The sequence below is a fragment of the Eurosta solidaginis genome, chromosome 2 (assembly GCF_040869045.1).
Source record: "Eurosta solidaginis isolate ZX-2024a chromosome 2, ASM4086904v1, whole genome shotgun sequence".
Taxonomy (NCBI): domain Eukaryota; kingdom Metazoa; phylum Arthropoda; class Insecta; order Diptera; family Tephritidae; genus Eurosta; species Eurosta solidaginis.
The window spans coordinates 211,034,277-211,038,628 of NC_090320.1; the positions used below are offsets into that span (position 1 = coordinate 211,034,277).

General features: G+C 38.9%; 1 pseudogene; it reads left to right on the top strand.

The window, feature by feature from the left end:
- The first annotated feature begins 1,409 nt into the window (after positions 1-1,409).
- On the top strand, positions 1,410-3,244 carry LOC137242581 (T-complex protein 1 subunit delta-like; annotated as a pseudogene).
- Positions 3,245-4,352: the final 1,108 nt, after the last annotated feature.

Below are 4,352 nucleotides of genomic sequence, written 5' to 3' on the forward strand. Positions count from 1 at the left end.
TAGCCTACACTATCGAGTGTGGTAACTTGTAGAGCTGTCAGCTGATAACTCTTCCACTCACTGGAATGAGGCAGTTGTGTGGTGCTGCCAATTTGGCAGCGTAATGAGACATAATGGTCATGTCATGAAAGTATTTAGGGACAGCTCGCGTCTGAGTCCTGACGCGACATTAACTTTATAGCTGTTCTAAAAAGTTTAATTCCTCCCTTGGTTGTAGTATCGAAAGCATAGATGACACTACTTTCTTCCTGCTGGGATTTCAAGCTAAAGAGGGACTGACGAAAGTCTGTCGGACCTTCAATACACAAAAAAAAAACAATTTCTGTCATGAAAGCGAGACCACCATTGAGTGTGCCATGTTTTTGTTTATGTTTTACATTTTAATTTTGCACTACCCTTTTTAACAATGAAAACAATGCAAATAAACCGCGAGAATTATTTTGGTCTCGAGTGGTTTCACCTTTTGTTTTCACAAGAAAGTTGGTTTTAATTATGTGTCGGTGCGCCAAATTGTCAAACGACAAACTTTTCTCAAAAAAAGAAAAGAGAAGAAAAAATACTGCCGAATGTCAAAAAAAACTATCGACATACAATCTGGCGCGTGTGTTTTCAGTGAAACCCGGCTGTCTCTTCAGGGTTTTCGTTAGTTGGTTTTTTGTTCGGTTACTAACACTCGAGTTTGTTGGATCCCGCGGATCCAACTTGTGATCTCATGGGGTCGCGCGCAATGTGTTTACGGCGTAAGAAGAAACAAAAGCAAATGTCATCGAGTGGCAACCTTGATTCATTCATTCAAAATGTCACTCATTCATGGAAATGAGTATAGATACATTTTGAATGAATTTTCACTATGAAGAAAAAACTTGATGGGTAAGTATCAGTATGCCAGTATCGTTCCCTTTTTATAATTCAATAAATTTTCTAATTTCTTATTCCCTTTTTTTCATTTCAGCAAATTTCGGTTTCACAGTTATTTCATCTTATTTATTTATCAACGTAGATTTTAATTAAAATCCATTAAATAATTACGACATTAAGTAAGGAAAAGGCACATATGCTCAAATTATGACGTAAAGAGTTAAATGTACCTTCAGCGAACAAGAGACTGTGACTTCGAACGCAACATTCCCCATGGAGGTTGTTCCTTTATTATATCATTAATACGTGAGCGCTTTTTGGATATAATCCCTTTAGGAAGAGATTTTGTAAGGCTTTTGCCAAACGTCGCACGGGTTCTCGAATTCGAGCAGCTGTGGCGTGACATTCTACATCACCCCGAAAGCTTACATCCAACGTTCGCCGTTGGTTTCTGTTTGGTAGACGATATTGTGATTTTAATCCGCTTAAATCGTTGCCTAAATTAATTCAATCAATTGTAAAGTACATAAATTCCTAAACACAATACAACAATGGCCCCGAAAGCAGGTTTCGTTCCGGTTAAGCCAAAGGGACAAGCCTTCAAAGATAAATCGAAACCGGCAGATGTTCGTCTATCAAATATTCAAGCTGCAAAAGCTGTCTCCGATGCATATCGTATTAGGTCCACGCGGCATGGACAAAATGATTCAAACCGGCAATGGTGAAGTATCTATAACAAATGACGGCGGTCTAAGGCAGACGAACGTCTTACATCCAGCTGCTAAAATGCTAGTAGAGCTATCACGTGCACAAGATGTTGAAGCTGGTGATGGTACAACTTCAGTTGTTGTAATTGCTGGAGCTCTATTGGAAGCTTGTGAAAAGTTGTTGCACAAAGGTATTCACCCTACTGCTATTTCCGACTCATTCCAACGTTGCGGCGATAAAGCTATTGAAATACTCACTGATATGTCAACACCAATTGAATTAACTGATCGTGATACTCTTATAAAGAGTGCTTCAACTGCATTAAATTCGAAAGTCGTTTACCAGCAGAGCAGTCCTTTGGCACCTCTTGCTCCGCTGTGGCGGCTGCTGTTGACGCGGTGCTTAAAGTGACTGAGCCCGGCAAGGAGGGAGCTGTTGATTTGAAAAATATTAAGGTTATTCGAAGTATTGATGGAACTGTTGAAGATCCCGAACTGATTGGAGGTTTGGTGTTTACCTCACGTTCGGCTGGCACTAATGCACCCAAGCCTATTGAAAAGCTAAAATTGGTTTGATACAGTTTTGCACTTCAGCGCCAAAGACTGATATGGATCACAATGTTATTGTATCAGATTATTGCAGCAACGGATCGTGTGCTGAAAGAAGAACGCGCTTACATTTTGAATATTGTCAAACAAATTAAGAAAGCAGGCTGCATTGTTCTTTGGGTGCAAAAATCTATTTTAAGAGATGCTGTTTCTGACTTGGCCCAACATTTCCTTGACAAGATCAAGTGTCTTGTTGTAAAAGATGTTGAACGTGAAGATATCGAATTTGTTTGCAAAACTTTGAATTGGCGTCCGATAGCATCATTAGATCACTTTATTGCTGAAAATCTTGTAAATGCTGACTTGGTTGAGGAGGTACCAAGTGGCAGCACAAAGTTTGTCAAAATTACTGGCATACAAAATCCTGGACGTACTGTATCCATTGTTTGTCGTGGTTCAAATAAATTGGTACTCGAAGAGGCAGCACTTTCACTACATGATACAATCTGTGTGGTGCACTGCTTGGTAAAGAAACGTGCTCAGATTGTTGGTGGTGGTGCACCTGAAATTGAAATGGCCCTACAGTTGGCTGCGTATGCACAGACAGTGAAAGGTGTTGATGCTTATTGTTTCCGTGCTTTTTCTGATGCCTTAGAGGTTATACCATCAACATTGGCTGAGAATGCTGGTCTTAATCCGATTGCTACAGTTACTGAGCTAAGAAATCGTCATGCACAAGGTGAAAAACGGCCGGTATTAATGTGCGCAAGGGTGCTATTACTGATCTAGCAGAAAATGTTTTACAACATTGACTGGTCAGCCTTTCGGCAATATCATTATCTACTGAAACAGTGCGATCAATATTGAAGATTGATGATATTGCCAATACAATGATCGCAAAATTTTCAATATAGTCTATTTTTAAATATTTGTTCAAAGTAACCGTTGAGCTTAGAACGTGCGTATGTATGCCATTTTCCATAGTGAACCTTTTACTAAATTTCATACCACATATTGAATATACTTGCTGCTTTGATCAAAATATCAGGGATTTGGCAACTTTTACAACCTCTCACAAGCAGAAGGTTTCTAGTTCATATCCGGCTCGAGCTATTGGTTTCATCTGCACTTACTGCATACATCAACTCGTCAAAGTAGAATATGAACTGGCAGAAAAAGGTGCCAAACATGAATTCAAAGCTCCTCGTTGACAATCCTGGCCGACAAACGTCCGGATTTACCAGGTGGTGCAGAATGGGTTACAACCAGTGAGTCTTTAGTCTTAGTCTTGATCTAATTTACCTATCGTGTATATCTTATTTTAAACTTGACTCTTTACAGACACAAGGGAATGTTACAAAACGCACTGGGATCTGTTAGAAATGGCTTTAATGTAATGGTCAGCCTTTCTACCATTTCCTCGTGACACCAACAAGCGCAACCTGCAATCAAGGTCACTTCCACCCGGATGGCTCGTTAGCTTATCGTATGCGTGCCGTTCTAAGTTCGCTGGCATTCGAGAGTAAATAGTATAATTAGGTGAGTTATATTCGAATAACTTGACGTATGGGGCAACTGGGTGGGAATTCACTAGCTTTTAACGATGTAGGATTTGAACCAATGATTTTTCGCTTGCAACCCCGATTGGGCTTTTCACTAGGTTTCGACGTCGCTAACATCGTTAAATTTAAAACAGATGGCTTCAAAGTTAATGACGTCTAATTTTGTTTAAAAAAAAAAAAAAAAAATGGGAATTCCACTATTCCTAGTCATTTGCTCGCTTACGAAAAATCAGTTCTATATTAGTGATGATAGACTTGTTTTCATTAGTTGATAATAATAGCAAAAAAAACCACAATCTTAAAGATCGTCATTGCTTTACAATTGTTCGCGGACTTTAGTTCAAGAATAGCATTCGATTATCCATTATTTTAAAAAATCAACAATGGAACGTGAGTTTAGTAATCGCATGGTTTGAGAGCACTTTGTTGTCATATTCCTACATGGGTAATGTATCTCTGTATCAAGAAAAAAACAATATTATTAACAAATAGATATATTATAATCAGGCCCGTTCTGGACTCCGATTCCGATCAATTTCCTCGGAATCGAAATGGATTGGTGTTCTCAATTTCGATTCCGACCAAAAATTATCGGTTTGAAAAGCATTGCCTCTGAGCAGTCGGAATGAAAGTTAGTTGGCAGATTATACACAAATGTTGCGATATTTATCTCTCA